General features: G+C 50.4%; 1 protein-coding gene across 6 annotated transcripts in view; it reads right to left on the bottom strand.

The window, feature by feature from the left end:
- The window catches only part of RMI2 (RecQ mediated genome instability 2), a 37,838-nt gene that overhangs the window by 7,651 nt on the left and 6,913 nt on the right, over positions 1-23,274 (bottom strand). Inside the window, exon 3 of one of the 6 annotated variants that reach the window (XR_006212341.1) lies at positions 1,614-1,723. The exons of 1 other annotated variant lie outside the window; for it this stretch is intronic. The gene's annotated coding sequence lies outside the window, so the exon portion shown is untranslated. Of the gene's footprint in view, positions 1-1,543; positions 1,724-14,140; positions 14,237-19,729; positions 19,759-21,182; positions 21,257-23,274 lie in introns of those variants that run through there. 4 more of the 6 variants (XR_006212340.1, XR_006212342.1, XR_006212343.1 and 1 more) reach the window with 4 other exon arrangements.

Here is a 23,274-nt window from a genome sequence, read left to right on the forward strand (position 1 = left end):
ACAGACATTTCTCCAAAGAAGACACCCAGACGACCAACAAGCATGTGAGAAGATACACAATGTTACTCGTCTTCAGGGAAATGTGAGTCAAAAGCAGAATGACCTATCACCTCACACCCATTTGGATGGCTACTATTAAAAAAAAAAAAAAAAAAAAAACAGAAAATAAGTGTTAGCGAGGATGCGGAGACACACCGGAACCCTCGTGCACAGTTGGGAGAAATGCCAAAGTGACACAGCCACTAGGGAAAACGTGATGGTGGTTCCTCAGAAAATGAAACATAGCATCACCACATGATGATACTCCTGGGGTATACACCCCAAAGAATTCCAAGTGGGGACTCCTACAGCTGTCGGTACGTCCATTATTTGCAGCAGCTTCGTTCACAGTAGCCGAAAGGTAGAAACAACCCAGATGTCCACGGACAGATGAGCAGGTGAGAAAAGGGTGATACCGTGTCCTTACAAAGGAAGGAAATTCTACCACCTCCTACACTTGAACCTGGAGGACATGAGGCTAAGTGAGAGAAGGCAGTCACGGAGAGACCAAGGCCGTACGATTCCACTTCTAGGAAGCACCTAACATAGTCCAAAGCACAGGCACAAAGTCGAATCGTGGTTGCCACAGGCTGCTGGGAGGCCGAGTGGGCCCCGTCTAATGGGGACAGAGCTTCAGTTTCGCAGGAAGAAAAAAAAATCCTGGAAGTGGAGGGTGGTGATGGCCACACAGCAAGGTGAATGTACCTAACAGGGCTTCACTGTGTACTTGTACGTGGTGATTAAGAATTTCCTAATTCAAGAACATTTCCTAAGCACCTACTCCCTGCTAGACACAGTGACACAACAATAAACAGTGTACTTATAAGCACCGCAGTTATAAAAACAACAACAACAACAACAACAACAACAAAACACACACACACACACACACACGGGGAGTGTGAGTGGCTCAGTTGGTTAAGCACCCAACTCTTCAATTTCGGCTCAGGTCGTGATCTCCGGGTTCGTGAGATCCAGCCCCACGTCGGGCTCTGTGCTGACAGCACGGAGCCTGCTTGGGATTCTCTCTCTCCCTCTGTCTCTGCCCCTCCGACACTTGTCTGAGTGTGCGCGCACTCTCTCTCTCTCTCTCCCTCAAAATAAATGAAGCAACAAAAGACAAAAAAGAACACACTTAAGGAGATAAACTTCTAAAAGCCAGCAGACACGAACCCACATGAGTTGCCGTGGGTTTATGTGACACAGACTGCATGCTTTGGCAGGAAACTAGAAAGTATTCGAAGTATATCCTATTTGGAACAGAACCAAAAATGTAATCTCAATAGAGGACCGACAAGGCATTTAATAGAATTCTTTAATGTTGGTGTTTTTAAAAAATTCAACAAACGGCGGATAGGCGGGACCTTCCCTGAAGCGGACACTTTGAGGTGTCGGCCATCCAGCCTTTCAACATCACAGTGGGTGGGGACACATCAGAAGCCCTTTGAAGCCAGCAGCCCGCTAAAGATACATTGTTTCTGCCTCTACTGCGTGCTGTATCCACAACCCCATCCTGCTCAGACCACAAAAAGAAATGAAGTACAAGAGATCCGCAAGAAACACTTAAAACGCACCTGCTAATGGCCACTTGCCTCGAGAGGGCGCTGCGTGTCTGTCACTCCTAAGTTGAAGAGACCCGCTCTTCGGTGGGAGCCGGAGATTCAAGGGGTGAGGCTGGATTTCTCTGCAAGCAGAGGGAAGTCACCCCGAGGTCACCAAATATTCTGAAACCATCCAAAGGCCCCTGCTGCTTTCGTGACCTAGAAACCGCTCTACCCGGGAGTCAGCTCGGGCATCACCCCTTGAACTTCCCCTTGCTCCCCCTTTGGGTTTTAGGTGTATCCCCTGTGCTCCCAAAGCCTAGGGTACTGGGGTTCAGCCCTCCCCCTCTAGGCTGGGAACTTTGGGGTGGGGGTGGGGTGACCAGGTCTTGGTTGTCTGTCACACAGGCACAGGAGATCACCTAACCACACCTGGTGCTCTTCTCCAAAGGGGTGAGATGTCCTTTTAAGGAGGGCCACTCTGGGCCTGTGACAGGGGCTCCAGCATGATTCCAGGCAACAGAAGGGGCCCCCTGTCCTCTGGGCCCACAGAACAGCCTCCTCTTCTCTTTACAGTTGGAGAGTTTGCCTAAGCCAACACTAGGCTGCCAAAGATTTCACACCCGTCACCCCCTCAGCTCGGCCAAGATTCTTGGCCGAACAGAACCATCACAACGAAATGCCAGGAGGCACAGAGATCACACCGGGTCCAGATACAGCCAAGGGGGGCTCGTCGTCCATGATTTCAGAATCCTTCCGGGGACAATAAAGTTCACAATTGGTCTGGACAGTTCTCTACCTTCCTTGACAGCTGCACGGCCTTCTAGGAGACAGCCTGGGCCCCTGTCCCACCCCTGCGGGGCCGGGGGTGGGGGTGGGTCCATTCCAGCCACTATTGTTGCCCAAGTTCTTTTTTCGCTTGCTTTGTTGCTTGGTCGGAGGCCTCCACCGTGTGAGCCCAGGGCTGCCCTGGGGTCTTCCTACTTTGGGACAAGCACGAGGCTCCTTGACGTATACAGATGGTCCCAAATCCCTTCATCGCAAGCCTGGGGGGAGAGTGTCCCTCTTTGGGGTAGATCCTCAATCTGGAACTGAATGTTTCAGGGGACACTTGAGAAGGCTTCCCTTTTTGGGGGACTGGTTTCCACAGATAGGTGCGAGGGGCACCCAGGCCCCAAGGATACAGCCTTCAAAGCCGTTGACCTTTGGGAAGGCTGATCTGTCCCTTGAATTTTTGAGTGAAAAATCTGGCACGATCCCAGAACACATCCATTGGATGGATGGGGCTAATCGTCCACTGGAATGATGGGGGAACTTGGGTGGCTGTGAAATCGACCCACCATTGGGAGTCCCCTTCAAGTCTTCTATCCAAAGGCCTGAGGTCCAGATTCCAAAGCAAAGGGCAAAGCGTCAGACACGAGCTGGGGGGCAACCAGGTCAGATGCCAGATTCCCTTGCCCCAGCCTCCCCACCTGTAAATCCCCAGCACACAGCAGGCGCTCAATAAAGTCCAGAAGAAAAAAGACTAGAGGGCTTGAGAGTTTTTCGAAGAACGCGTGAATGGGGCCAGTCCTGCACATTTCCACACACTGGAGGGAAAGGGGAAGGGGCTTCTGATTTGTTGAGCGTGTTGTCATGGGTTACAACAAAAAGACCCCAGAGTCCAGGCACTGCTCTTTGAAAGATGTTCGATCTTTTCTTAGACCTTCCGACAGCCCAGTGACAAATGCACAATCCCACATAAGGGAAGAAGCAGGCTCAGAGAGCCCAGGGGACTTACATGAGGTCATCCAAGCAGCAGACGGCCAGGCTGGTGCAGGTCTGGGCCCTCTGGACCCTCAAGGCTGCCCAGCTTCAGTCATCACCTCCTATGCTTGCAAGAGCGCCATATTGCCTACTTTGAGAGAGTCAATTGAACACTGGCTCTGTCCCAAGCCAGATACGTGATGCTTACTCTCCATTTCCTAGTCCACATTAAAATGCCCAATGAGCCGTGTCACACACGATCAGAGACACATCCACAACCGTCAGAGGCGCTATGCTAGGCCCTGTCACAGGGATCCCGGCCCAAGAGAAGGAAGGAAAGCAGGAAGGAAGGAGACAGTTCACAGCGGAAAGCCAACTGGTGGAATATGGGGAGCGGAGGTGGGGGGTGGGGGGCAGGTCAGAGTCTGCGGCACGGATGATTTGTCACCACGCAAGCTCTTGGTTTCTCCATCTGCTCACAGGATGAGTTATTTTCGGTCCAGGCAGGAAAGTGCAGAAGGTCCCCAACCTGCCTCCCACGCTCTGTCCGCAAAGCGCTTACCAGGAAAACAAGAGTGGTAGGTTGGGCACCAGCCTTGACCTCAAGAGGGAAGCACAGTTCTCCTTTCTCAAGACGGATTTAACGACACCAACACTTTGCCATTTGGGGGGTTAGGCTGGGTGTGCACACACAGGCATAGAATTTAAAGAAAAAAATGGATGAGACAGGGAATGAGTTCATTAAAGATGCAAATAAATAAGGGCGCCTGGGTGGTTCAGTCGGTTGAGCATCCAACTTCGGCTCAGGTCATGATCTCGCATTCGTGGGTTTGAGCCCCATGTCGGGTTCCGTGCTGACAGCTCAGAGCTTGGAGTCTGCTTCGGATTCTGTGCCTCCCTCTCTCTGCCCCTCCCCCTGCTCGTATGCTGTCTCTCAGAAAACAAAACATCTAAAAAATAAAAAAAATTTTAAAAATGATAAAGATTTGTGCCTCAAGCACATAAAAAGCAAGTCCAGATAAGTCTTTAAAAAACTCAGTCTCGGTGAAGTGATTTGGTCAAGGACAGAGCAGGCAAAAGAGAGAAGTAAACGGTGTGGAGAACATTTAATTTTGCTGGTAACTAAAGGCAAAATAGAGTAACGCTTATAATTTCTTAAAAATTTTCTTAAAATTTATTTTGGGAGAGAACAGGGGAAGGGAGCAAAGGGGAGAGAGAGAATCCCAGGCAGGCTCTCGCTGTCCGGGAAGATCCCAACGTGGGGCTTGAACTCCTGAACCTTCAGATCATGACCTGGGCCGCAATCAAAAGTCAGACACTCAACCGACTGAACCAGCCAGGCGCCCCATGATTACAGCTTCATTAGGCTGCAGGGTCAGTATTTAAAGAATAACGTCCAGAACTACTGAGGCTGTGGACAAAAACAAAGCCCTCAAATCTGGTAACTGGCGGTTTCAACTGGTACCTCAGTAGTAGGTTTCTAACATCCTTCTGAAACCATTCACTCCTGGGGCACCCGGGTGGCTCAGTCAGTTAAGCGTCAGGCTCTTGACTTTGGCTCAGGTAATGATCTCACAGTGTGGGATCGAGCCCTGTGTCGGGCTCCATGCTAACAGCACGGAGCCTGCTTAATATCCTCTCTCCCTCTCTCTCTGCCTCTCCCCTACTCGTTCTCTCTCAAAATGAACAGATCAACTTAAAAAAAATCAGTAACTAAAACCACTCATTCCTTTGACCTGATAAGCGCCACTCCCGGGACTTTATCCAAAACCAGGAGGGAAGGGAAATGAGAATGATCCCCAAGATTCCAAAATAACTTTGTTATTCAAAATGATGAAAACTTATACACCACTGACAGGGCAATGGTCTTTGAAAGTTGTGGTCTGTGACTTTGATACCCTATCTCGAACTCATTTGTCAAGAGGTCCAACGTGAGGCAATATATTAACATGAAAAAAAAAAAAAGATTAGTTTCCAAGTACAGCAGGAGGCTGCCTAAGAATCTGCACCAAGAATGACTGCATTTGGACAAGAAGTGGTCAAGGATACAGGAAAATGGAAACAGTTCATATAGGAAGAGTGATCACACTGTAGGGGATTATTTTTTCTTTTAAAGATTCCTTTTGGGGCGCCTGGCTGGTTCAGTCAGAAGGGGGTGTAACTCTTGACCTCAGGGTCGTGAGTTCGAGCCCCACACTGGGCGTAGGGATTACCAAAAAATAATAATAACCTTTAAGAAACAAAACAAAAATGCCTTTTGTAATTGGTCTAATGCTGATCGTCCTAGGGACGTTTCAAAATTAAAAGGAAGCTAGAGGAGAATGGAGAGGTAACGTTTGAGGCGTATCGGGTCTCGGGAAAGATGAAAATGTTCTGGAAACAGATGGTGGCGATGGCCGTACAACATTGTGAATGTACCTGATGCCACTGACTTATGCACTTAAAAATGGTAAAAATGCTAAGCTTTAGGAATAGGTATCTTACTATCGTAGGAAAGTGGTAGGAAGGAATGAAGAGGGTTGAAGGAATTTTTTCGTTTCTCCAAGCAGAGGGGTTGGGGGTAGTGGCCACGAGTGACACTTTATAGGGACAGAAGCCTAGCGGGAGGCTGGGAAGGTGGAGAGGGAGTGGCGCGAGGAAGAGGAGGGCGGTGGCGGCACGTGACCCCTTGGTACTTGAAGCCGCTCTCCGTCTTCAGGGAGAATCACAGCCAAGTCCTTTCTTGGAAGAAACTTCCGTAAGGGAGGGGGGAAAAAAAATCTCTCGGCTCTATCCATCTTGGGTCCTGTGGCTGGGGCCCCGTAACTTATGCTGGCGAGGGAGACCGGCAAGACGAAAAGGGACAGAAGTTTAGGACCATGACCATCAAGCATGCACGGGGGAGGGGGCGGGGCACTGGCGTCAGTAACGCAATCTGCACGCGTGTGTGTAACATACATGGGTGGCGGTGTATACATCCATCTGTCAAGAGTGTTCACAGAGGGACACATTTTTAGAGAGATGACCAAGTCAAATGAGGAGGACTGGGAGCTTCCACAGGCGGAAAATTGAGGGAGGGGAAGTCGACGTGGAAACTGATGGTCGCTAAGGGCTGGTTTTTAGCGGCGTTTATTCCGCAGACGCCTCCAGCGCTGTTAGAGAACCAGAGTTCTCCCATTAACCTGCGCCCTTCCCGGCAGGCAGCTGGAGGGGAGGCAGACACCTTTACAGACTGAGTCCTCGCCATCTGCAGGGGTTATGACCGAACGAAAGCATAGAAAAAGCAAGTACAGGTAATTTTTTTTTTTTTAAGTCAAGTCTCCATGACATGATCTGAGTGAAGCCTGAGTTTTATAACCAAAGGGGGCAAGGAAACACTGCTTATGTTCGACCACCGTCTAGGTAAGGAGCAAAGTGAGCCGGTCAACACACCTCTTGGGAAAGGCCGCGTGACCTTTTATTACCCAACCTCACTTCTCGATTATTCTTTAAAGACAGGGAAGGGGATAGAAGTGAGGTCACGCTGAAGCACTCTGGCCAATGCTCCCACCCCCAGGAGAGGAAATGAGCCGATCCTTGGCTGCTGAATGCAAAGGATGCTTTCCAGTGACTTCTGCTGCCCCGGGGGCTCCGGGAGATGACGTATGTCTTAGCCTATTTCTCCAAGAACAACTTGGAAGAATGTAGCAGTTCCTGAATGTAAAACTTTTCAAAAATTAATAGAAAAATGGTAACCTGAAGTCAATCTAAGACTTGTTTCACTTGGGGGTGGGGAAGGGGGATTTAAGGGAGTCAAGACAAGAAAAGGGGGCTGTCGAGGCCACAGTCTCTACACAAGTAAACTCGAAAGCCCAGAGGCAACATTTTCTGAGGGGACCAAGTACCAACAAGTACCTGAAGGGGGTTCAGAACAAGTCTTCCCAAAACGTGCAACTTGGCACACAGACTATTTTGAGCCAAAGGCAACTGAGCCCATGCAGGCTAAAGAGGATTTTGCCCCTCCCTTAAAGACCTAGAAGAATCTATACTGAAGGGTCTTTCCCAACATAAGAGTTATTACCAAAGATCGAATTTATCTGAGGGACCCAACTGTACCACAGAACAAAGATCTAATTAGGCCACAGCCTTTCTTGCCATCGCCCTGTCAAGGCCCTCCTCGTGCTTTAAAGCCCCAGACCCCATCCCATACCTTAGCTCAGGAAAACATATACAGCTCATTTTCCTTTTGTTTTAAAAAATATTTATTTGGGTGAGAAGCAGCAGGGGGGCGGGTTGCTGGGGAGGGGCGGAGAGAGAGAATCCCAAGCAGGCTCCACGCTGCCAGTACAGAGCCTCATACGGAGCTCATCCCCACGAACCGTGACATCGTGACCTGAGCCCAAATCACGTCAGACTCTCAACTGAGCCACCCGGACGCCCCTCACTTTCCCCTTCTGTCTTTGACCCTCTCATGTACGTGGGATTCCCATACATACAAAATTAAATTTGGGTTTCTCCCGTTCATCTGTCTCCTGTCACTTTAATTCTTAGACCAGCCGGAAGAACCTTTCAATGGTGGAGGAAAACCTTTCCCCCCCGCAAAATACCAAAAAGAGAAAGTGTCTGTACCAGAAGGAACCGAGAAGGTTTTGCAGAAATACCAACACCCCCCAAGCCCCAGAGCAGGGAGGGGAAGGGAGAAACCTCAGGCTGGGTTGTTTCCCAGGAGAAGTCAACCCACGCCTTTAGGAATCCTAATTCCAATGCCATTTAAACTGATCTAGGGCCCACAGGAGGAAGAAACACTTCCAAGTTCTTTATCAGAGACATTCATATAAAAAGCCAACAGTGAGGGAAAACCACACACCGACTTCGCTTACGTAAAAATCAGCGCAAAAATCCCAAATAAAATTTTAGCAAATACAATGCACAGTGATCCTTAAAGGGGTTCACCAAAACCAAGTGGGACTCGTGCAATACGACAAGGACATCTTTTAATTTCTAATAATGTATTAAAAGGGAAAAATCATGATCATGGATGCTGAAGGGCATTTGGCAACATTAACCATTTATAACAAAATCTCTTATCAGATAAGAGGGATGCTTTCTTAACCTGATAAAATTATACACACAGACACACACATCCACCCAGCCCAAAAATCAGCATCATTTGTAATGGTTGGAAGCAACAGAAGTTTCCATGAGGCTCTGGAATGAAAACATGCCCCCATCACCACTATTTTGTTTGGAAGTTTCTAGTTGATGAAAGTAGTTAAGAGGGAAGACGAAATTTGAGGAGAAAGAAGTGAAATAACTGTGTTTACTCTGGAAAGTCCAGAGAAGCGACGGAAAAACGTGGCTGACACTAAGAGATTTCACCAAGGGATGGGGTGCCGACGTACCACACCGAAACACCTAGCCTTTCTAGGTACAAACAGGAAGCAGTTAGAAACGTTAACAAGAGAAAATATTCCATTTGCAACAGCACCCCCCCCCCAACACACACACAAAAGAAAACTCCCAGAAACAAATGTGCTAAAATGTATACAATCCAGACGGAGAAATCTTTTCAAAGACCCCGGAGGATATCAAATACTTTAAATGTAAAGAAAGCTGTGCTGCATATTTTCCTACCTAGAGACTCAACACTGGAAAGATGGGACCATCTTTTGTGTTCGGGAGGATGCGGAACTGGAGCCCTCACAGGCCCTGGCAGGAGGGGTGAGAGGACATGGCGGCTCTGGAAGACAGGTTGGCACTTTCTTAAAAAGTTAGAAATCCTTTTCCCATGTGGCTCAGCAATTCTACTCCTAGGTTGCCCCCGACGAGAAATGAAGACACGTGCTTGCACACCAAGACTCATACACAAATACCCCCCAATGACGAACGAATACACAAACCAGCTCTGCAACGACAAGAAAGTACTGGGACCTAACACACGAGGGATCAATCTCAAAAACGTGCTGAGTGATGGAAGCCAGATGCTGAAGACCACAGGTCGTGTGATGTCATTTATATGCCATTTCCAGAAAAGGAAAATTGGTAGAGACAGAGAGCAAGATAGCGACTGCCTGGGGCTGGCGGTAGGAACACACATGTCATGTTTCAACTAAACGAGCTGATTCTAAACTTCATGAAAAAAATTTTTTTAATGTTTGTTTTTGAGAGAGAGAGACAGACACAGCGTGAGTGGGGGAGGGGCAGAGAGAGGGAGACACAGAATCTGAAACAGGCTCCAGGCTCCAAGCTGTCAGCACAGAGCCCGACGCGGGGCTTGAACCCACCAACTGTGAAAACATGACCTGAGCCAAAGTTGGATGCCTAACCGACTGAGCCACCCAGGTGCCCCTCAAGTTCATGAAATTTTTAAACAACAACGATAACCAGGACATTTCTGAAAACAAGAATGAAGAACAGCTAACCCTATCAGATATTGAATCAGATGATCCTGCAGTCATTAAAACAATTTCACAGGGTGCCTGGGTGGCTCAGTCAGTTGAGTGTCCAACTCTTGGCTTTGGCTTAGGTCTTGATCTCCTGGTTCGTGGGTTAAGGCCCCCACGTGGGTTTCATGCTGATGTCATAGAGCCTGCTCAGGATTCTCTCTCTCTCTCTCTCTCTCTCTGCCCTTCCCCTGCTTACTCTGTCTCTCAAAATAAATAAACTTAAAAACAAATTTCATACCAACAAATATGTGTATGAAAATGTACATAAAACATGTCAGTGGGACATATGTCAAAAATACACACAATCCATTCTAAGTGTAACATAAAATGAGAGACTTCATTTCGGATAAGTGGGGGAAGGAAGTGCTCTCTAGTTATTGGTATTAAAACAACTTGCTAGCTTCTGGGAAAAACACTGTTAGACCCCTCTACCTTTTTCTTCCAAGTAAATGAAGTATGGATGAGTCAGATTTAAACCTAAGAAATGAAACTGTCAAAGTAGAAGAAAGCCCAAAGAAACTTTAACCATCTCTTGGTAGGACAGTCCTTTCTAAGCAGGACTCAAAACCCAGAAGTCCAGAATATACATTTCGTAATCTAATAAAAAGTTTTAGGGGTGCATGGGTGGGTCAGTTGGTCGAGTGTCCCACTACAGCTCAGGTCATGATCTCACAGTTTGTGAGTTCGAGCCCCACATCGGGCTCTGTGCTGACAGCTCAGAGCCTGCAGCCTGCTTGGGATTCTGTGTCTCCCTCTCTCTCTGCCCCTCCCCTGCTCGTGTGCTCTCTCAAAAATAAATCAACGTCAAAAAAATTTTTGTTTAAGTTTTAAAAAAGTCTGCCAGCCTCAGTGAATTACTCCCACTCCTGCCATAAAGGACTCTGAAACTAAGCAGAATACATAAAATAATCATTTGCAGGAACTGGACACTGCAGCACAGAGCTGTCGTTCTTGAGAAAAGAGGAACACTTGAGATGAAGCCACCACATTCACCATGGCTTTCTTTGGAAAGGAGAAAAAGACAGTATTGACATTGAGCAGAGATTGGTAGCCCAAATGGAGAACAGTGGTCTTGTTAACTGGAGGTAACGGAGATCAGAGTTCAAGGATGCTAAGGCACTTGAGACGCACAGGGCAAACACAGGAGGGGAAGGAGCCACACAGAGGGAGTCCCAGAAATCTGCACAGAGGTTCACCTTAGCTCCTTGACCAAATCCTAAACTGTGCACGTAAGGAGGAGACACTAGGAGGCCTAGTGGAAAATAGCTCAGGGGTGGAGGAGGGGTAGGTAAACTGAAAAAAAGTATTAGAAGTCATATAGTTCCAACCCTAGGAGGCAGGATTCTGATTGAGTGTCCTAGGCACTCGGTTGACACCCCAGAAAAGCCTGGCCTCAAGAGTGCAGACCATACCCCAAGAATAGGGGCCACACACTAGAATGTGAGGGGTTGGTGTGGGACCTGAAATATACTCATTCTAACAAAGCTAAAACCAAGCCTTGATATGCTCAAGGTCAATTTTACTGTCTTCAAGAAAAAAAACTCAACATTGTTTAGATGAAGATCATATAATCCAGACTCTTCGTAACATGTCACCCACAATGTTCAACATACAATCAAAAATTACCAGCTACGCGAAACAGGAAAACACAGTTAATGAAAGCAGATTCAGGCATGACCCAGATGCTGGAAGAGGCAAAGACTTGAAGATATGTTAAAGAACTGACAGGTCAAACAAGACAATGAAGAGACAGAAAATTAAGAGAAAAAGTGGAAACTCTACAAAAGAACCAAATAGAAGTTTTAGAACTGGAAAATACAAATATCAGAAATGAAAAATCTACCAGAGTAATTTAACCACAGACTGGACACAGCCCAAGAAAGAACTCAGTGAATTTGAAGACAGGTCAATAGCAGTTATCCAGAGTGAAGCACAGAAAGAAACAAGAATTGAAAATGAAATGGGGGCGGGGGGGGGGGGCGCACCTGGGTGGCTCAGTTGGTTGAGCATCCGACATCGGCTCAGGTCACGATCTCACAGTTGGTTTTGAGCCCCGCATTGGGCTTGCTGCTGTCAGCGCAGAGCCCCCTTTGGATCTTCTGTTCCCCTCTCTCTCTGGCCCTCCCCTGCTTGCACTTTCACACTCAAAAATAAACAAAACATTGAGAAAAAGTAAAATGCAAAGAGAGCAGCAGGGCGGGGGGAGGAAGAGACAAAGAACACATGTCTGAGACCTGCAGGGAAGCGTCAAGTTGTCAGCTATCCGCGTTACAAGAGGCCCACAAGGAGAAGAGAGAGAGAACAGGGAAGAACATATGGGATAATAGCCAGTAATTAATCAGAATTGATGAAAGATATCAATCCACAGATCCAAGCAGCTCAGCAAATCCCAAATAGGATTTACACAAAAAGGACCACGCCTAGGCACATCATAAACAAACAGAAACCCAAGAAAAGGAGAAAATCTTAAAAGCAGCTTGGGGATGTAAGAGACATTACATTTGTGGGAACAGCAATAAGAAAGACAGCCAAATTCACTAGAAACAGCGGAAGCCAGAAGAAAATGGAATAAACTGGCAGGAAATGCAGCAAAAACATCTGTCAAAAATGAAGGTAAAATAAAATTTCCAGCAAAGAAGAAAGAATCTGTCACCACCACACCACGGAAGCCCAAATGTGCAGAGGTGAGAAATGATCCAAAGAACGAATTTTTACAAATCTTTCTCTGCCACCCATCTCCACTTGTCAAGCCAAGGGTGAGAAAGTCTTACCTTCGTTTGTCAATGAGGCGTTCCAGACAGAGATCTGGGGGAGTCGACTTTGGTAAGAATTCTTCCCCTTCCCTGGCTTCTTTAAGTTTTCCCACGACCCTACCTGCAGGCTCCAGATCAAGTAGGGTGTCCCAGTGGGTCCCATCTGGGAGACCAGAAACCACAGGGGAGGAGAAAGAATTTTCCCTCTACCCTTCTGAGTTCCTGGCTGACACATCCCCAGCCATAATGAAAGACAGATCAACAAGACAGAAACGAACAACTCGTTGACATGCGTACCTCGTAGAAGTATGGGATATACCCCGGGAGACAGGAGTTAGACTCCTGAGGTTGCCAAAGCTACCAGTTTAAATACCATCATCAGCTAAAGACCCAACAAAGGTGTCAGGAAGCCTGTTTTGGGGAGGTTACCAGGAAAGGCGCGGTAAACAAGGCTACGGTTTGTTGAATAGACTTAAGCACGTTGTCCACTGATAGGAGTTTCCAGAGATTTCAATTTCAGGTACAGAGAGGGAGACACCTTTACAAATGGAGATTGTTATAAATGTAAATCTCCCGGGGTGCCTGGGTGGCTCATTCGGTTGAGCATCTGACTTTAGCTCAGGTCATGATCTTGTGGGTCATGAGTTCGAGCCCCATGTCAGGCTCTGTGTGGACACTGTGGAGCCTCCTTGGGCTTCTCGCTCTTCCTCTCTCTCTCTCTCTCTCTCTCTCTCTCTCTCTCTCTGCCCTCCACCAAAATAAACATAAAAAAAACTAAAAATAAAGTTCACAACCCAGAAAGGTTTAGTTTTTCACACAACTTGGCCCAGGGCAATGAGCTTGCCGGAATGCCCGGGGGCCACAGGCCAAAAAGCAAACACACAAGGATCCAGGGTCACATTTTGGGTGACCCTTCCATGCTCACAGGTAGTAAGGTCTCCCGGCAGGGATGGATTTGCTTTTGAAGCCATCAACTTGGTCGGTTTTCTCTATAGAACAAGAGATGTTTAACCCGAATGCACGGATATGACAAATTAGAAAAAAAAAAAAATGGTTTTAGATCATGTTGACTTGGGGAGTGACCACTTTAAAAAAAATTTTTTTTTTTTAGTATTTATTCCTTTTTGAGAAAGAGACAGAGTGTGAGCGGGGGAGGAGCAGAGGGAGAGGGAGACACAGAACCTGAAACAGGCTCCAGGCTCTGAGCTGTCAGCACAGAGCCCGACGTGGGACTTGAACTCACGGAGTGTGAGATCACGACCTGAGCCGAAGTCAGACGCTTACCGACTGAGCCACCGAGACGCCCCAAGGGAGTGACCGTTTTAATGCATCCTTTTCTGGTCTTCCGTGTTTGGCTTGAAGCCTTGTGACAGAGGAGGAGATCGGGTGTCCACACTAGAGACAAGATGAGGCCTGGAGCCCCGCCCCAAACTTTCGGCCACTGCGGGCCACACTCAGCCAGCCTCCCAGCCTCGACTCACTGCACTCGTCCCAGGTGACCTGGGAGGGACGGTGGGGTGATGAAATCCACCTACGTGCCCAGACCGGCTACCCGCCCTGCACTCGCTCCCCAGAGCAGGGCCGGCTTTGCAGGAGGGGCACCGCACAATCAGGGCCCTGTGCTCAGAGGCGTCCCCGCACTTGCCTGAATGCCCAGCTGATCCAAGAGCCCTGCGTTTTCACTTCAGTCTGGGCCCTGTGAGTTATGTAGCTTGTTGTGCTCCAGAGCCACCAATCCGAGGATCTCAGGCACCTGGAACAGGTCAGAGTTGCCATAAAACAAGGGGCTGGCCAGCCACGGAGCCCCTCCAAACGGGAACCCCATCCCTGGTTCTAGAGTAACTGTCCTTGCCCACTTCCTAATGGAGCCTCAAACAGCTTGACTACTCTAAGGGTTAGCAACCTACTTCCACCGAGAGCGGGTCCAGTTTACCTAACTGTGGAATTATCAAGAACAAGAAGAGCCAATACTCAAGGGCTGGGGCCCTTTATACACACGCATCCTGCCCGAAAATCTCCTGGGAGGTACAGGACCCAGTGTGGCCTTATGGGGTCACCAGAAGTGGCCTGTCCCGAGCAGGACAAGACTCAACAACCCTTCTTCTCAATGTCAGAGCCGCTCCGAGGGAGGCACGAAGGTGGCGTTTGCAGGATGCCGGGCCCAGCTCAACAGTGAGTAGACCCACTGTGCCTCAGCGGCCCCAGTGGATCCAACCCACATCCAGGCCTCGGCACCCTGGCCTCCAGCCGGCCAGCCTAACTGGGAACAGCCATTCCCAGCCAGGCTCCTGCATCACAAAGGCCCTTCCTTTCCCGAGAAGCCTCTTCTGGGGTTTCAGGAAGGAAGTGGAGACAGAGAGAGGAAACCACAAAGCCTTATAACTCTCATTACAGTATCACCTCTTGGTCCTCACCCCCTGCCCCTTCGCCTTGGACAGCACTGTGCTGAGAGGGGACGGAGGGCCACAGCCTGCGTTTCATTTTCAAACCACCCAGCGGCTCTGAGAGAGGAGGCCCCGGGGACTGAGACGAGCTGGCAAAGCCGGGTCACGGACGCATGGGGTCCCTCTGACCTGGGGGGGGGGGGGGGGCTGAGTCAGTCACACGTTAGCGTCTCCAGAAGGCAAAGACCAAGACCAGAAGAGTGGTGATGTTGGCCACGGCTGAGCTTTACTCTGCTGACGGAGGTTTCTCTTGAAGGACACTGGTGAGGCCGGGGCCCAGCCAGCTCATCTGCCCCTGGGAACACAGACCCCAATTAGGAAGCGAAAGTACGAAAGTAGCACTGTGAGCTTCTGTATTTCTGAAGAGAACCTTGTAGAAGGATGCAAGGACCCAACACCGGGCCTCTAAGCAAAGGGTGAGGGGTTCCTCGGCTCCACGAGGGCTCAAAGGTCGCCTGTTTCCTTTCCCTGCCTGGGCCCCAAGCTCTGCCTCCAGAACCTTTTCGTTCTGAGGGCGAAATTTAAAGCCGGAGGACGAATCCCTCCTCTCTGCCATCCCGGACACCTACCCCTGTGCCGCAGCTGAGGAGGCTGGTGACAGACGGGGGCCCTTGCTCCCCCAGACCCGGCCGGCCGGATCCGACTCTCCAACACAGGCACGAGCTCTTTGCCCCTTTTGTAACTGTGGTGACCACCCTGGGCGCCAATTACGCCCCCTTAAGCCTCCGGGGAACACTTAAGGCCCAGGCAACGGCAAGAAGGATTAGGTCAACAGAAGAGGCATGTTTTTCCAATTAGTTACAAACCACCCATGTTGGAACTTGCGCAAAACTGGCCGCTCACTTTCACATTACCCAAGATGCCTCGTTTGTTCTTTCTCCGTCAAGAAGTTCACAAGGCTTTCAAGCAAATTTGGTTCTAAAGGCCCATGACCGTGGAATAAACAGGATGCTCCAAGAGCACTGCCTCCACCGGAAAGTGCCAGAAGTCTCTTCCACGGGCAGCGAGGGAACAGACGGAAAGTCACTTGGACCTGCCGATCGTTTCCTACCTGGGGCTCATTAACACACAGCAACGTGTGCGACTCTGTTTATGTTGGAACTGGATACGCGTTTTACTACATGCATACATTTTTTAACAGATTTTTTCCCCCCACTGACATTTCTCTCCCATGCCAAGTCTGGTCCAGCCTGCCAGACCGGGGAGATCGAGAGCCCAAGCCAGTGAGCTCATTCTTGAAGAGCCTCGTCACAAGCCAGAAGGGCGAAGAATGTGGGAAAAGCAGCGAAGACGCCATTCTCACGCCTACAAAGACCAGGCAAGTCTCGCAACAGTCAGGACACCCTCACTCGCGTTTTGCCGACGAGGAAACAGAGGCTCATAGTGTCCCGGGTGCCACACACAGCCTCACAGTGGTGGGGAGCTGGGATCTGAAGCACGTTGTCTGGCTTGGAACCCTCTTTACCCCTCACGTGGTCGCGTCTGACAGGTCCCTGTCGTGGCCAGAATTCCAAGATGGCTTCCCTAGATCCCCAGCCCTGGTGTATACACACAACATTCCCATTCAATCCAACATGAATCTGGGGATCACAGTGAAGGGAATTTGGAGAGGTCACTGGAGTCCCCAAATCGGCTGACCTTGAGACAGACAAGCCTGACCGTCTCATACATGCCCTGTATCATTTTTTTTTTTTAAGTTTATTTTTGAGATAAAAATAAACAGGACACGGCAGGGTTCGCACTGTCAGTGCAGAGCCCGACATGGGGCTCGAACTCACCAAACCATCGGATCAGGACCTGAGCTGAAACCGAGAGTCAGACGCTCAAAGGACCGAGCCACCCAGGTGCTCCTCTACGTGTCTTTTAAATTGCAGCCTAGGGGCACCTGGGTGGCTCAGTCCATTAAGCGTCTGACTTAGGCTCAAGGCATGATCTCACGGTTCATGAGTTCAAGCCCCGTGTCGGGTTCTGTGCTGACAGTGTGGAACCTGCTTCAGCTCCTCTGTCCTCCTCTCTCTGTCCCCCCCCCCCAACCTGTTCGTTCACACACTGGCTCTCAAAAATACTGAAACATTAAAAAAAAAAAATTAAAAATTAAAAAAATAAATTGCAGCCTAGAGGGCAGAGGAGGAAATCAGGGATTGGAAACTCAAGAGGAATTCGACACTGTTCCTGGCTTGAAGACGGAGGGGAACACATGGCCAGGAACGGGGGTGTAGTCTTTACGAGCTAAGAGCAGCCCTCCAACTTGCAGCCAGTTGAGGCAAAGGGGGCCACAGTCCTGCGACCACAAGGAACTCGACTCTGCCAACAATCTGTCTTGAAAACAGATTCTCCCCTGAGCCTCCTGCAAACAGCTCGGCCAGCCACCACCTTGACTTCTGCCTGGTGAGGTCTGAAACAGAAAGCCCAAGCAGGCGGGGCCAGACGGGCTGCTGCGTCCATAGCAATCTGTTATGCGCCATGACGGTCCCTAACCAAGGGTCTCAAGCACCTGCCCCAGCTGTCACACCGAGGAGAGACTTGGAGACCTCCAGTGCCTCTCCAGGGCTCCTGGGGGGGCCCCACGCTGCCCACTGGGCTCCCAGCAGATCCTCCAGAGCACCGTTCCTTCTCTACAGGAACCAGCCAAGCACGGTGGGAAGAGGGCCAGCCTTGGAATTAGAAGATGCTTCCACGGCCTCACCTGCCTTCTTACTGCTGACCTCCGGGCAAGCCACATGACCTACACTTGTGTTGCCCAGGACCTCCCAGGGCCACAGGCCACGCGGGACTGCTCACATTCAAATTCATAGGAATTAAGAATTCAGTTTGATCAAGATTGCCAGAAGAGGAAATGTGGGACACCCAGTTAAATTTGAATGGCAGGGAAACAATAGGTAATTTTTTTAGTGTAACTACATCCCAAATACTGCATGGGACATACTTAAAAAGTATTAGTTTATCTGACATTCCAATTTAACTGAGCAGCCTGTATTTTTTTTTTAATAAAAGCCTTTGTGGGGGGGGGGGCGGGGAAGGAGGAACAGTTTTAGATCTACAGAAAAATTGGGACAGAGGAATACAGTTCCCAGCTACCTGATGCCCAGATCCCTGATTACTAGCATCTTCCATTTGGATGGTTTTTTTAAGTTGTCTCCGTGCTAATGCACGGCTTGAACGCATGACCCTGAGATCACGACCTGAGCGGAGATCAAGAGCCCAATGCCTGGGGCACCCGGGTGGCTCCGCCAGTTAGGCGTCCGACTTTGGCTCAGGTCATGATCTCACAGTTGGTGAGTTCGAGCCCCGCGTCCGGCTCTGTGCTGATAGCTCAGAGCCCGGAGCCTGCATCGGATTCTGTGTCTCCCTCTCTCTCTGCCCTCCTCTCACCCCGACTCTCTCTCTCAAAAATAAACATGAAAAAAAAAAAAAAAAGAGAGAGAGAGAGAAGCTCAACCGACTAAGCCACCCAGGCGCCCCAGTATGGTACATTCGTTGCCAACAATAGACCGCTGTAAAAATGTCATTAACTATGGGGCGCCTGGGTGGCTCACTTGGTTAAGCTTTCAACTTCGGCTCACGTCAGGATCTGGCAGTTTGTAAGTTTGAGCCCCGAGGCAGACTCTGTGCTGAAAGCTCGCTGGGGCCTACGTCGGATTCTGTGCCTCCCTCTCTCTCTCTCTGCCACTCCCCCACTCATACTCCTTATCTCTCTCTAAAATAAACATCAAAAAAGATTAAAAAAAAAAAAACCTAGCTCAGAGGCTTGAGCCTGCTTCAGATTCTGTGCCTCCCTTTCTCTCTCTCTCTCTCTCTCTCTCTCTCTCTCTCTCTCTCTCTCTCTCTCTGCCCCTCTCCAGCTCATGCCGTTTCTCTCTCAAAAATAAACTTAAAAAGTTATTAACTCAAGTGCACACCCCACTGGGACCTCCTCTCGTCCCGCATTCTTTCTGTTGCAAGATCCCACCGTACATGGAGCTGTCCGGTCTCCTTAGGCGGCCCCCCAACCCCCATTTCAAAAGTCACACGTGGCTGTGGTATCGGTCAACACAGGTCAATCCAGCTCCCGCCCCCCCCGGCTGTGACAATTTCTCAGGCATTCCTTGATTTTGAGGACCTGGACAGTTCTGAGGAGTACCGGTCAGGGACTTTGTCGAATGTCCATCAAGTAGGACTGATCTCGTGTTTTTCTCACGGTGGAGGGTAGCCGTGGGGAGCGAGATCGGGGAGGGAAGGTGCCCTTCTCATCACATTCTACCAAAGGGCATACCCCACTATCAACGGGACTTGGCACGACTGACGTTCGCCCTGGCCACCTGTGTGGGTCAGGCTTCTCCCTGTAGAGCTACCCTCCCAGCCCACCTTCTCCACAGGGACCTCTTTGGAAGGAAGTGACCATGCACAGCCCACACTGAAGGGACGGGAGGGGGCCCGTGTTTCTGTTTACAAAATTGGGCAACCCTACCAGTGGCAGAAGGTGCCTAGCAAGGGCTCAACAGCCTCACGAGGTGAGCGGCTACTATACCGGACTGGGCAGCTCTGTTCTAGGTCAAGTCAAAGCAGGCAGGCTGCCCGACCCCAGGCCATTCCCATACCGCGGGTACCACCACTCCCCTAACGGTTTCCTCCAAACGGACTCACTTTTTAAAAGGGAGACCTGAGGGGCGCCTGTGGGGCTCAGTCGATGGAAGCGTCTGACTTCGGCTCAGGTCGGGATCTCACCACTCGCGGGTTCGAACCCCGTGTAGGGCTCTGGGCTGACAGCCTGGAGCCTGCGGGGGATTTTGTGTGTGTCTCTCTCTGTCCCTCCCCTGCTGGCGCTCTGTCTCGCTCTGTCTCAAAGATAAACCTTTAAAAAATAAATAAAACATAAAAAGGAGACCTGATGTCACGACCTTACGACAGACAATCTCGCAGCAGCCCAGCACCGAGGATGGTCCGGGGCGCCCGGGAGGGAGAAGTAGGTGGTCCAGCCCAGGTCCCCCGTGGGAATTTGCCCCATCCTCCGCTCCTCCTCCTCGGGGAAGCTGGGGGACGAGTGGCCCCCCCAGTCCTGGTCCAAGGAGTTCCTGAGTTTTTTACTTGCCCTGCCTCTGGACTCCAGGGTCCCCGTCTGAGGAGGCCAAGGGCTCAGCGGTCAACCAGCACCACAGCGGCTCTAACCCCCACCAGGGGCTCCGGGCCAGAAGCTAGATATCTGCGCGGTCACGACCCCAGACCGGTTACAAAACTTACCCAGAGCGCTTTCTAGATGCTTACGTTTTCCTCAGCCCCGCCCACACGAGTTCTAATTAAACAGGGGTTAGGGATTAGGCTACACGTCGCCCACGTGGGGCTGATAATCAGCCAGGTGCCACAGTCCTGAGGTCTCCGCGCAGGACACCCAGGTTGGACGGGGGGGTACAGGGGTACGGTCTCTGTACCCGAGGGCGGCACAGCCATGCACCAGAAGACCCCAGGGCAGGGGCCTGGGTCTGAGTGACTTTCCAAAACAGGAACCACCTATTTGATGAAAACTCCCGCTTCCGCTTTTTCCTCCATGGACACAGGTGGGAACAGAGCCTTCTGAGAAGCTCCTTTCCTTTTCCTATTTGCCCAGGGGGAAGGGAAGCCTAGTGGTTTGGTATTTCCACGGGCTAGTGCCTGTTTCTTCTTTCTGTCTTCTTCATCGTTCTTGCCTAGATCACGTCTCTGGTCCCCACGATCAGGGGCACAACCAGAATGCAGGCCCTCTGGGTTGCCATCCATGCAGTTTGGGGGCTGAGTTGTTTCCTGGGCTCCACGGGTCACCGAGGAGAGGCGCTCGGGATGGATTACACCTAAGGACCGCCCACACCACACTCAGAAGATTTCGATGAGGAGATTCAGAGATGTAGGGCCCGGGACCAGGTGAATGCACCTTTGCATTTGGCAAGACGTGCACTTTGCGGGGGCAGAGGGCAAACCCGGCAGGCAGAAGGCCTCCCCCAGATGTCCGTATCCTAATCCCTGAAACCTGTGAATGCGACCTTTGCAGACTTTGTAGATGTGATTAGGTTAAGGGCCTTGTGATGGGGGAGGAGAGCCTGGTGAGCCTAATGTAATCACAGAAGTTTCTTGAGCTAGAAGCGGGAGAAGCGAGACAGGGTGGGAAGTCACAGATGTAAAACATGAGAGGATAACAGTGCTTCTTGTCACTGTGTGTGTGTCCCCAGAGCCTCGAACCCAGCGGGTGCCCAGTAAGTGCTTGGCCGTAGAGCAGTGAGGCGAACATTTTTTGCGCACCTGCTACGAATTCCGGGATTCCAGTTAACAGCCCAGTGGACAAGCTACTTCACTTCTCTGATCCCAAGCCATCCATTCTGTACCTATGACAGAAATAGGGCTCAGAGAAGTGAGGCCACTTGCCCAGGGCCACCCAGTTAATAGGCAGTGGGGGCTTCAAAAGCAGAACTATCGGAGCCCATCCAACACCATCCCCCATCCCCCATATGGCTTGGCCATTATGGGCGAAACTCCCAGGGCAGACAGCTGTGGAGCATCTCACGGCCCCACTTTATTCCTTTGCTTCCTTCTGTGGCTTTTCATTCCGGTCTCTGGCGGTCATCCCATGCCTGACGGCACAGGGCAGCAGTGTCTGTGGCCGGCCAGCAGGGGGAGCTAGCACCTAAGTGGAAAGAGCAGGAGCTCCCAGAGTGGGTCCCGGGACCTTCTCCGCAAAGAGCGATCCTGTCTCTCGGTGAAGGCCCTGGCCACCTCCCCTACAGCGTGGGACATCACCTGGCCTGACACCTGTCTCTGCCACAGCCTGCTGGCCAGATGCGCTTGGGCAAAGGACCGCATCCCTTTGGGGGCTGGGGAGGGAGAAGAACGTCCCAGAGGCATTGATACAATAAAATGAAGTAACAGGGTAAATGTTCTAGCACGGTCCCTGGCATGTAATTCTTGGTTGAATTTGCATTTTTTATCAAGAGATGTTCACTGATTCTCACAGGACTAAAATTTCAGACTCTGCCCAAACTGCATAAATTGTCGTGGGGGGAGGCGGGGGCTCAACCGGCTCTCTTGTCTTTTCCTCCAGCCTTTCTTTCTTAATCAACTTGTCCCTGTTTGCACTTCAGAACGCTCTCAAACATTCTAGCAAGCACCCTCAGGCTGGTTACAAATTACCCAGGGTGCTTGATTCAAAGGGTGCTTTTAGTGAGGCACGGCCTGTGGGGGCTCCTTTCATTTGAAAAGTGTGGTTCCGTGTGGATTTCCAAAGCCCTGTTCCCTGTGGATTTCCTCAGTCTTCCCACCTAAAAACCAGCCATTCCCCCGACATTTACCGACAGCCCGTGTGGGTTTTGCAAGGCCCTGCACAGGGCAGAGATAAGTAAGCCACGATCGCATCACTGGAGGCTTCTCCGATGGGAACAGAGATACTAACAGTTGATTTCAGAACACTGTATGTGCCCGAGATCCCCAGTGAGAAGGCACACCTACGCCGGTTCCCACGGACGTGCATCGAGGGTCGCATCCCGTCTGAGGGAAGACCCATCCCGACTTCCGAGACTGACCTCCAAGCCCAAGGTCAGACAGGAAAGGCCAGAACCGGGCCTGCAACCCGAGTGGGGCTAAGCCACTCTCTCTCCCTTCCCCTAAGCAGGCAGGGGCTCCTTGAAGACGCCTTCTTGAACGGGTTCCAAAATGCCTGCTAAATGTAGGTCACTGTGGCTGCAAGTGCATTTTTTTTTCCTTACCCTTGCAAACGGGCAGCTGTCGGGTGAGTTTGGACTGTGGCCTGAGGTTTAGCAACACCAGCCCCAGCCCCTTTGGTGGCCTGACATGTCTCAGGGTCACAGCAGTCATGCCTGAGAGCCTGGGGATCTGAATGTGACCCCACAGTGCGACGCCCCAGCTCCTCCTCTCCTCCAGCGTCAAATCATGCACGAACAGGCCAGGACACAAAACGCTCGACCATTTCACGGGGTCACTGCTTTCCCTTCCTGCTTCACCTGATGCAGAATTTTGCGGTAAAGCTTCAGCTTTACAAGAATATACAGAAGAAATGACTAGGGAACTCAGCGATCCAAAACCAGCTAAATGAAGGTTGCTTTTTTTTTTTTTTTTTTTTCTTCTTCTAATGTAAAGCAGTTCCAAGAAAAGTGAAGTCACGGCCTAGGGTGCTTATTTTCAGTTCTTAGAAAAGAGCCAATTTCAAAAGGGAAGCTGGGCGGCCCGGAGCACACAGCCTGCCCTTGTCTGGCGGGGAAGTGGCGGGGGGTGGGGTGGGTGCTTGCTGATAAACCAACTGTGATTTGGCACCAGAAAACTAAAACCCCCAACCGAGCTGCGTTTTCATTTAGTGATGTCAAGGCGGAAACGCCAGCCGAAACAGTGAGAG

Source organism: Panthera tigris, chromosome E3, assembly GCF_018350195.1.
Source record: "Panthera tigris isolate Pti1 chromosome E3, P.tigris_Pti1_mat1.1, whole genome shotgun sequence".
In the NCBI taxonomy this organism is placed as follows: Eukaryota; Metazoa; Chordata; class Mammalia; order Carnivora; family Felidae; genus Panthera; species Panthera tigris.